Genomic DNA, 12,140 nt, shown 5'->3' with positions numbered 1-12,140 from the left:
CCAAAATATATTGATGTTAAGACAATCTAAACTTAATAAATTGCATACAATAAATAAAATCACAATTAAAAATATATACAATCAAACTCACCTCGAGCTTAAGTAGCCTTTTTTACGTTCGATGAGCATAGGAGCATAGGCGACACTTCAGCTTGGCACGGGATCGATATGGATGTGAGTTGGAAGATCTGAGTCCTAGGTTAAGTCCAATGTGGGCTAGGATTAGGCTTAGTTGGCTACACTAGGTGGGCTAGGCTGTTCAGTTAAGTTAGGTCCATTTTGTTGGGGTTTCAGCAGAGTAAGGGTGCTAGATGTGATTGAATCTAGATATGAAATAAGGGTGATGGTCTCTCCTATTTATAGATTTCTAGGCGAATCCGAATGCGTTTCCTACATATTCAGGATCCAAAGGCAGATCTACACTTGAAATTCAAAATAATTTGAATAATTAGCCATGATTTAATCTAGGAAGAGGTTATCTATGATATAATCGTAATTAAATAGGTTTAATGAGTGCCATTAAGAAAAAATTTTATTTTGGAAAGGTTGATGCACACATATAAGGGTGATTTTAAGATTTAGAAATATTCTATTTTTGGTTTTAGGGAGATAAGGATAGGGTTTTGGGGGGTTTCTCTCTAAATGGCGCACGTGGAGGGGCTTTTAGGAATTTTTAGATTGAATATAGGAATTTTGAATCTCCATGTTCAAATCATGTCATTCTTTGAATCCATTCTGATATGATAACTTGCTTAGGTCATAATTTTCTACCCAGATATTCGTTTAAGGTGATCTTTAATGTGTTGGAAACCTAACATCCTCTACTTGATTTCATATTTTTATAAAAAAATTTAGTTCAATCATTTTGGTTGTCAAGAATTCATTCAAAATGAGTCATACCTAAAAACCATGATTTTTACTAAATAAGTCACCTTATTTTGGTCATAACTTTCTTCTTTTATTTTTGTTTGATTTTATTTTTGTCTTGTTGGAAAGCTAAGATCCTCTAGTTTAATTTTTATTTTGGACAAAAATCTTGAAAATATCATTTTAAAGGTCAAAAGTAAAGTTTAAGTTAATTTAACTTTGAAATAGGCTGAAAACACTGGATTTTGGTAGGTGACTTCTAACATAAAATTACTCTGTCAACATTTTTGTGTATATAACCCCCAAATGCATCACGACAAAGATGAAAACATATCTCATTATAAGCCAAAAAAGTTTTACCGAAGCAGGTGAAATTCGAAATAGGAAAAGAGAAGAAGCAGGTACCCGTAGGGGGGGGGGCTACAAAATTGTGCATGACGAAATGAGGTGACAAAAAAGTGGTGATGTTTTACCTTAAACCCATCGATGGGTCCCATGTGGGGCCCAAAAGAGGGGTACGTGGCACAAGGTAAGTAGCACATGTATCATAGAGAACCTTAAAGGTCGTGAAGTCGATAGATGATAAAGATGGGGCTCACTAGATGCCAAACCAACATCACCAAGCAAATCACATTCAACCTTAGTAGTATTGTTAGAAACTCCATTTAAAACATGTTTTTTTTAATAAAACTTTAAAGATAAAAAAATCAACAAAAATTTATTTTTTAAAAATATTGGTCAAAAATAAAAATTTGAGAGGAACATTTAGAACATAAACATTTATATTTTAAAAAAAGTACTTTTAGAAAATCTCAATTATGGATTAAATTTGATTGAACCTTGGGTTCAAATCACAACGATTCTTGAATTTGATTTTCACAGTTTTTATACCCTAACTTGGTTTCTAAGGAAAAATCATATATATATATATATATATATATATATATATATATTCATTTTTTACCTCATTTTATAAATTTATAACTGAATTAAAGGTGTATCTCTCGTTTATCAATTTTTCGGCCACTCATTTTGTGCCATTTTTTTGAGGTCGTCTTTTTTTTTAATGCAAAACCTTTCAAATGACATATCCAGAATGAGTTTACCGACCTTTTATAGGTTCACCTATTGCTAACGTGGTTTCCACATGTTGAAGTAACAAGATTGGGTGCAAGTCTGGCTTTGAGTAGTATTATCATAAGCATTGACGCATGAATTTGAAATGCTTACTGAGTCATCAGGTATTTGCTATATCATATTGATAATGCAATGTTGTTTATTATAACTAACAAATTATTAATACTTGTTTTTTTAATGCAACAACTAAGACACAACGAGGGCGTACATGTGCTTTAGCTACTATAGGCCTTCGCCCAAGACATAATCATAAGGTTGTCACTAATAAGTATGGACAACCCATAGGGTGGGAGGCACAATACCTTAGTACTTACATAGAAACTATCACACGTGATCTTGACCAGACACCATTGAATCTTTTTAATTGGCGTTCATTACCAGTTACCCGTAAGGAGGATGCTTGGGCTTCTGTTTAGGTATTATATTCCTTATATTTATATTTTGTAATTGATTTAATCTTTAGCATTTATTCCTCCAACAATATTTAAGATACATATAATATTAATGCAAAAAAAGTTTGAGATTCCTGAGATGATAAAGGGATGGGTGATAAAGGAATACGCCAAAGCCTAGAGAAGCTTCAAGTTCAAGCTTAGGATGATTTACAAGCAACATAATACTCACGAGGACCAATTGATTACACATCTACCTTACATTCTTAATCTTCAGTGGGAGGCATTGATGCATCATTTTGATACTCGCCAATTAAAGCTTTGCATTTTTTTATAATATGTTAATATTGTATGCAATATTATATAGTCAAATGTGATGGTGTATATATATCTCACTTGCATGTCTTTGTAGGCCCTAAGTGCAAAGAGCACAACCCTTCGTGCCTTACAAAAACATTTGCATACAATAGGCATAGAGAGTTTTGACGAGAATGTACATATACTATTTTTGCATGCTTATTATTCATTTACACTTTTTAATCATATTCAATTTATTCATATTCTGGTGATAATATGATTGAGCCTTCTCAAAGAGAGATGTTTTATATGTCTCGTACTAGCAAGAAACCCAGGGTTGTAAGTCGAAAAACAAATCGTGCAATGGTAAGGCATATTTGTTTGATTAGGGTTCATTGTTAGTCATAAAAGAATTATATATTAAAACAAAAGATATAATTATTATTGAACTAATACGTTGTTTTGCAAACTGAGATCAGAGATAATAACTCAGATGTTTCAGACCTTAGATTCATCTATCGACTGCACATCACAAGTGGATGCCCTCTCTCAGGTTTTAGGACCAGACAAATATGAGTGTATATGAATGCTTGTCTTAGGGTGTTCACTAAGGTCCAAGCAAGACAACACTCTTGCAGCAAAATAATGAGTATCATGCCAATATGGCTTAAATGAAAGCGAAACTTGAAATCTCAGGTCGGAGAGTTGAAGAAGCTATTCATGAGAATAGTGGCCAACAATAATCAAACAAGTTTCTCACTAGCTCCTTAGGTAAGTTTATATAAATGAAGATTGTAATCTTGCAGATGAATCTATATTTGGTGTATATATATATATATATATTATGTATGTATGTGTTTGTAATTCTTTCACCTATATTTATTTATAGGCTTCGTACAAGTGTTATACACCCCAGGTTCAGAGACTGTTTCTCCTCTATATAACTCATGAACTGAGATATTGTGTATATGATTGAAATGCAACTTTTTTTGCTATCAATTGTTTGATATTTGTTTAAATTTGTTTCTGATTTATGCATGAATATTTTTATAGTGGGTTGGAGTTATATATTTGTATATGTGAATATTGGAGTTATGGCAGATGTAGTTATCGAGAAATGAAGAAAGAACTATAGAAGTGTGTGTATGAATGCTTTGTATGTTGTATTTCTTGCAGGGTTTTAATTATAAATGTTGGAGTTATGACGGATGTAGTTATGGAGGGTTGAAAGAAGAGATATATATTATTGAATGTATAAGCAGATTCATGAATGAATGAATGAACATGTAGATTTATGAATGAATGAATGAACATGCAAGTTCATGAATGAATGAATAGATTGATAACAAGGAAATGAAAAAAAAGAATATCTTTACTGGCTTGAAAAATTTTTACACCAGTAAAGACCACTTTTCTGGCACATTTTTTTGTGCTAGAAAACATCACTTTACTGGTAAAAATATGCATAAAAAACAAAACTTTTTTGTCATTAAAATGCACCAAAAAAGTTATGTTTACTGGTGTGTATTTCGTACAAATGAAATGATGTTTTTTGACACAAAAAAATGCACCAGAAAAGTTGTCTTTACTGCCGCAAAAAAAAGTTGCACTAGTAAAGATGTTATTAAAAAAAATACTAGAAAACCTCTTTACTAGCGCCAGTAAAGAGATTTTTATTGGTGCATATTTAGCGCCAATATAGAAAATGTTTACTGGTTCTACCATTTCAATTCAGAAAAGGCTATACCAATAAGACCTACTATGACACACTTACTGATGTATTGACAACACCAGTAAAGACATTTATTGGTGCTAGTCATGTATTCACTGGAACGATTTTCGTGCCAATAAAGGTGAAATTTCTTATAGTGTATATATGTAGATGGATCCCAATTTTGGTGCACATCCAAAAATATAGACACAATCTAGGTTAGACCATCCCACTCTCACCCATCACTTACTTGATGGTAGGGGTTGTTGGAGTCACCCACGTATAAGGACTCTCCTAGAGGTGTCCCTATCGAATAAACCTTACCATTTGAAGGGCACAATTATCTTAATTGTTTCCTAATAATGGTTAATGCTATAAAAGGGGTATTGATGAGAGACCCCTGTGCAGAAGCTAATCAACACAGTTGATTATTCTGGGATTCGGATCCTGCTCACCGTCGCTGGAGGGCCTACGCTCATCAAGGGTTGCGACCAGCTGAGGAGACGAACGTCTCATAGATGATAGATCGGGTTCACTCATCAGCCATTATCAGACAAACATGGCCGCTTCAGGTATATTTTATGTCATCTTTTGCGTAGGTGCCAACATTGGGTTATGGTCCCACACCATGTTTCTGTTGCGCGTGGGTGCGAGTTGGCCCTTTTGGCATTTTCTGGATTCAGGCCATGCACCAGTACCATTGACCACATGTCACCATGGGGTGACATGGGTCACCGGTCATTCTGGCAGTCTATCGCAAATAGCGACAGATGATGGCGATGTCGAATTCCCAACAAACTATTGTCGTGGGGCGACAAAAAAAAAATCCTTTTTCCCCATTATTTGTCAGGGTTGTAGCAGTGGCCATCGAGAGAAGGCATCACCGTTGTGTTTCTCCAGGAAGAAGGCGGCCATTGGGTCGTCGCTTCACCGGCATCCTCGCCGGTGAAGTCCCTCGACAACATGGGTCATCGTCGGTGATCCGGGAGGGTGGATGCAAGTCACCATCACCGATGTTTATTTTTGGTCGGAAGGTTCCTGCAACTGTCGTGCTGATGTCGTCGCCATTAGAAACCTGGGGGGAGGGGGGGCATCGCCGACGGCCTTTCGATTAGCCCTTGGTGGCAACGACTGTCCTGACAACCCTCTGTTTTATAAAAAAAAATAGAGGATCGATTTTACCTGAGCTGTCGGGTTGCTGGATGGTCTACCGCCACTGGGGTTACCGCGGGATGTCCTCGTCCGATGACATGTGGCATTCGAAAAAAAAAACCTTTTCTCTGCCCTGTGATCGTCGGATTGAAGGGTTTTTGTGCCGATGCCAGGGTCTCTTGATAGATTAATCATCACCGACAACTGACAGATACCGTGGGTGTGTTGTCGGGAAGAGGTGGTCTTCATCAGTCGTTTCACTGGTGTCATGATCTGTACGACATCACGTGAGCCCCCTTCTTGTTCCCCTCTATCGTCGGGCAGGGTGGGAATAGTCGTCAGAGTCTGTCGGGGGCTGCTGCCACTGGCAACTTTTTGGCCTACCGCCAGCGTCTGTCGCTGACAAGCGACGTGGGTCACCGTGGGGCGACAAAGACAGAAAGAAACCGTTTTAGTTTCTCAGAAATTATAAATAAAAACCCTCATGTTTCTATTTTAACCGGTTAGTCAGATCAGGTTCGGCTTTTTGACCCTGTGACAGGCCCGATCCAAACCCATTTTGGGTGGATTGGGTCTATTGTTTCCCTTGGATTGGACCTAGACCCATAATGGTTTCGAGTCTGGTCCAGAAAGATCCGGGTCCATTTTAGATCGGATTAGACTTGGGTAAAGGTAGGACCGGGTCAGATCCGGATCCAGTTTCGACCGGGTCAAACATGGGTCCATTTTGGACTGGGTCAAACCCGGGTCCATTTTGAACCAGGTCAGACCGGGGTTTAGTTCAGATCGGATCCGACCTAGGTACATTTCAGATCAGGTCAGACCCGGATCCTGTTTGAACCGGGTCAGACCCATGTTTCGACAGGGTCCATACACTATTTGGTCTAAACCGGATCAGGAAGTGATATCGCCCTTTTCAGGACTAGTTCAGAGCTGTTTTTGACCGGTTCTTTCGAGTTTTTTGGTGTGAGTTTTGAAAATTGATTTTTAAATAATATTTTTAATGAAAACTAAGTGAAAGCCAGACACCAAATAATAGAAACTGGCTCGCACGAGTGGTAGAGTTTGGGTCGAACTCAGAGAATGGGAAATACTTTGTATTCAACACACAATCTAACTACTCTTTATTGCCAAAAAGAAAAATGTAATTAATTAAATTAATAAGGGAGAGAGTGCAGCCCTCTACGGAGGACTTTAAACAATAATTAACGACCTTATTACAACCAAATAATTGAATAAATAACAGAAATAAAATCATAATCTAAAACTAAAAGAAAGGTCTTCAGTGCTTGAGTCCTTGTCCCCTTGTGTTCCCTTCTTCTGCTTTTCTTATTTGCATATCACTTTGTGGTCCCTCTGAGGGTTTCCTGAGGGTACTTTTGAGGGCTTGAGGGGACCTCAGAGGGTACTTTGAGGGCACGAAAAGGGCTTCACCGCACGTCCAACGCTTCCATATAAAACACAAAAATAAAGCAGTACGAATAGAACTAAACAAGAATTGATTAACTAATGACTAAAAAAATTCAGCATAAACAAGATTTAAATTAACAAAACAAAACAAAACAAAACATGAACTAAACTGCACATAATTATAATCAGCTGAACATAATTAAACTAATATTAACAAAAGAAGAAAGCAACTAACAAGAAATAAAAAAGAATATCAGCTATATGCAACTGCACTAATCGGCTAGCATAAACCAATTAAAACTAATGTTAACTATATGCAAGAGGAACAATAAAATAAACTAAAACAGTTTAACATGAATCACACAACTATGTTGGACCTAATACCCACTATGAGACAGACTTATGTAGTGAATCCATCTAACCTATGTATGCAAAATATCAAATATTCATAATAAGAGGCACTCGGTTATTGATGTTTTAACGAATCTAGTTATGCATAAAAGAAATAAAAATCTGGACTACTATTAAATTTAACACTCAACTGACATGTATTAACATGATTTGTAATGCAGTAAATTAATCTAAAAATAACCTACAACAACACACAATCACACATAAAATAAGTTATCAAAATCAAAAAGACGATAATTGATAATATAAGGAATTCGACAACTAACCATCACCAACTATTTTAATTGAATTCAATTAAACTAATCTAACTGATCCTAACTACAAAATTAACCCTACTCTAATTGCTGGAAAAACAACTTCTAGTAAAACTCAAAACAGGAAAGATGACCTATTAAGAATCGACTACACTAATAAAAACGATAATCCACAAAAAAGAAACAAAACGATAATGATAAAAAATAACTATTTCTAATGTGATCAATGAAACTAATTTTTTTTGGAAATAAAATAACATAAAACTAACTATTTACTACCAAAAGAAAGTGCCTACTTTTATCTAAGCTATTCTACAAAGAACGATAATGCAATAAAAGAATATCTATGCCGGCTAATAAAAAATGTTATTTATTTGATCTAAAGAACATCTAAATAAATAAAACATGAAACACGTTATTCTGGGCTAGATCTAACCTAAACCTAATAAAAAACTAATCAAGAAACATAAAAATATACGAAACTCTATTCTAAATCTAACGATCTACCTATAAACCATGATTATTCAATGCTTAGATAAAAAATGGCTAAACTATCTAATCGACATATATATATATATATATTTGTTTATTTTCAGATGCAAAACATAAAACAACTAGATGAAATATGCAGATGATGCTATGAATAACTAAACTATATGCTATGCAATGCTTAATGCAATGTAAAACCTAAATCTATGGTGAAAAAGAGAGAGAAAGAAATGACCTATCACAGATCGCCTCCGATGGAAGGGTTGAGAAGAGAAGTTGGTTGATCTAGCTGCATCCATGCTGCCCTGACGAAGAGAAAGAGGTTGCCGATGACGAAAGGGTTTGAAGCTTGAAGAAAAAGAGGAAGAAGAAGAGGAGGAGAGTAAGAGAGAAAGAAATCGGCAAAAGAGAGAAAGAGAACAAGGGAGAGAGAGAAGAGGGAGGCAAGAAGGAGGGGGCGTGAACTCAAATATGAAAAAACGTCCTCTCTTTCTTCAACACAACTATTTATAATATTATAATTAGGTTAAACCCATTTTTTTCAAAACAAGTATGTAAATTTTCGATAATTTCTAAAAAGGCATTGTTTTAGAAAAATGTGTTTTTCAAAATCTAGACTTCCTAAACTAATTAAAAGTAACTAATTAAAACATAACTGAGAAAATTCCCAAACTAATAACAAACACTAAAAATACAGGGAAAGCTTTGAAATACATGATTTTTTCGATAAATTCAATTTCAATGCAGTTTCTCAAAACTAATGATAAAAATAGGGTTTTAAAGCAATTTTAACTTGGATCATGCATATAATAAGATGAATAATAATGCAAAATGTATGCATGATCATTTTTCACTGGTTCTGAGATGCTAAGACACTGTTTTCATAAATATATAAAGATACAGGGATTTTGGCATATGGTTATAGGGTTTTATGGACTTTTGTTCATACTCAGTTTAGAACTGGTTCAGAGTGTTTTCTGACCAGTTTCTGCTTGAGGACCTAGGTTTTACCCATTTAAGCTTGGTTTTTGTTGTTTTTTATGCATTTTATTTGTGATTATACATGCATTATGTATGAATGATATTGAAATCATGAATAGTTAGATAATTTAGTGAATTCATGTTACCAAAGTAACTGAATGCATATATGTTGTCAATTTTTGTTCTATCATACAGTTTTATCCAATATTAATGTTGTACTTAAATTTATGAAATGATGAAGCGACCCAAAAGGAGTTTCATCATGTTTGGAATTTATGTAGGGTAAAATAAGGCAAGTGTGTTAAGATATATCGCGCATGTGTTTCCAAAGGTGCCATGTATTGATGGTCTAGCTTCTTATAAGCCTTAAGTTTTACCAACTATGGTCGATAGGCGTAGTGATTATGCGTGTCAGAATTTTTACCAAAGTAGGACTCCGATGACTCCTTACACTCGCTCAAAAATAAGCATATCAAGGGCCTTTTATTTATTGCTTTTTCCATTAGGTTTGTCTCATATATGCTTCCTTTGATACATGTCTTTTGCCATGCAGTTTCTGGTTCTGTGATTTTAGATGGCTCAAGTACTATCCCTTTTTTTGATGGATCTAATTTCAGTGACTGAAAAGAAATTGACATTTTCACATTAGGGTATATGGATTTGGATTTGACCTTAAGAAATGATGAACCTGTTGTCTTGACAGATCAAAGCACTGCTGAACAAAAAAGTGCTTTTGAGAAGTGAGAGTGCTCGAATAGACTTAGCTTGTTGCTTTTGCAATCTAAGGTGGCTAAGAATATTTATAGTGTTATCCTGCAATACAGAACAATGAAGGAATTCCTGAGTACCATTGAAGCACAATTTGTCAGTTTGAATAAGGTCAGGGCCAATACCCTAATGTCAAAACTCATATCTATGAAGTATTCTATAGAGAGTAATATTCGCCAACACATTTTGGAAATGAGAAACATAGCATCCCAGCTAAATGACATGAAGCTAACCCTTTCTGACTCATTCCTAGTGCAATTAATTTTGGCATCCCTACCTATGAAATATGGTTATTTTAAGATTTCTTACAACACACATAATGATGAATGAACGTTAAATGAACTTATATCCAAGTATGTTGTGGAAGAAGAAAATTTGAAAAAAAGAAAAGGTGCAAATTGCACATATGATTTCTCATGGATCCAAGATATGACCAAAGAAAAATGCATGTAAGAAAAATACTAGGAAGAAGTCAGCAGAAGAAAAGCCATCTCAGAGCAAGCAACCCGATTCTGCTCCCATGAAGTGCTTCTTTTGTAAGAAGAAAGGACACAGGAAGGCGGATTGCATAAAGTACAAGAAATGATTAGAAAAGAAAAGAAATTTGTCATTTGTTTCTCATGAATGTAATTTATTACATACTCTTGAAAATAGTTGGTGGATTGATTATGGTGCTACTGTTCATATTGTCAACTGTTTACAATTGTTCCTGAACAGAAGGGAACCAACAATACATGAGAAAAGCATCTATTCGGGGAACAAGATGCATCCACACGTGAAGGGTGTTGGGACCTACAAGATCACTTTAGATACCGACGTAGATTTAAATCTTCATGATGTTTTTTATGTTTCATCATATAGTAGAGATTTGATTTCAATTTCAAAGTTGGATAAATTTAGATATTGTTTTAAATGTGAAAACTCTAAGTTATTTATATATAGAAATTCAATTGAAATTGGTTCTGCTTTTGTTCATGATGGTTTGTACAAATTAAATGTGAAGATCCAAACTCAAGAGTCTTTGACTTCTGAATACGCATTGGTTGGGAATAAACGTATCATGATTAATGATGAGTCCTATATGCTTTGGCATCGAAGGTTGGGTCATATCTATGAAAAGAGAATAAAGAGACTCATAAATAAAAAGATTTTGAAATCCCTAGATTTTACTAACAATGACTCGTGCATTGATTGCATAAAAGCTAAGCAAACAGACACATATAAAGAGGGTGTCAAACATAGTAGTGAGATATTGAAAATAGTCTATACGTATATATGTGGACCATTTACCCCATGTTACACAGGCGAAAGATATTTTGTCACCTTTATTGATGACTATTCTTGGTATATGTATCTCTGATTGATTTTTAAAAAATCTGATATATTTTAAATGTTTAAAGAATTTAAGAAAGAAATAGAGAAACAAGCTAATAAAGTTATTAAGATAGTCAGGTCTAATAGAGGTGACGAATATTATGGTAGGTTTATTGATATGGGGCAAATGAAAGGACCATTAGCATGATTTCTCAAAGAGGAAGACACTGTGTCTCAGTATACCATGCCTGGTAGTGCCTACCAAAATCGTGTAGCTGAGAGAAGAAATCGTACGCTTAAAAAAATGGTCAGGGTCATGTTGAATTATTCAACACTTCCCATCAAGTTATGGGATGAAGCCTTAAGGACTGCTGTGCATATTTTGAATACGGTTCCTACAAAATCTGTGCATAAAATTCCCTACGAGTTGTGAACAAGTAGAAAACCATCACTGTCATATATGCACATATGGGGATAACCTGCAGAGGCTAAGTTGTATAACCCCCACATTAAAGCATTTGATCCAAGAACAACCAACAAATATTTCATTGGTTATCTAGAGAGATCAAAAGGATATAGGTTTTATTGCCCATCTCATTCACCACAAATTATTGAAATGGACAAGGCAAAATTCATTGAAGATGGTTCAGTCAAATTACGTGCACTTCAAAAGCTTGGTTTTGAGGAAATACAGGATCCAGACTCACTACCTGTTGAGGAAAACACTGAGAGATACCATATTGTTATTCCTAATAATGATGTATTTGATCACCCGATTGTTGATGCACAAATCCAAAATGAACTTATTATGGATAATGCAGAAGAGCACGAACAAGATGAACATGTAGAACGACCTGTTTGGAGACCCATAAGGGTTAGAAAATTTGCCATACATCCTGATTATATGGTGTACCTTCAGGAGCCTGATGATTTCATATATATAGATGATGACCCGTT

This window comes from Nuphar pumila, chromosome 2 (genome assembly GCF_984573655.1).
Source record: "Nuphar pumila chromosome 2, dmNupPumi1.hap1.1, whole genome shotgun sequence".
NCBI lineage: Eukaryota > Viridiplantae > Streptophyta > Magnoliopsida > Nymphaeales > Nymphaeaceae > Nuphar > Nuphar pumila.
The sequence above is the reverse complement of the archived record's forward strand: the minus strand, read 5'-3'. Positions refer to the sequence as shown.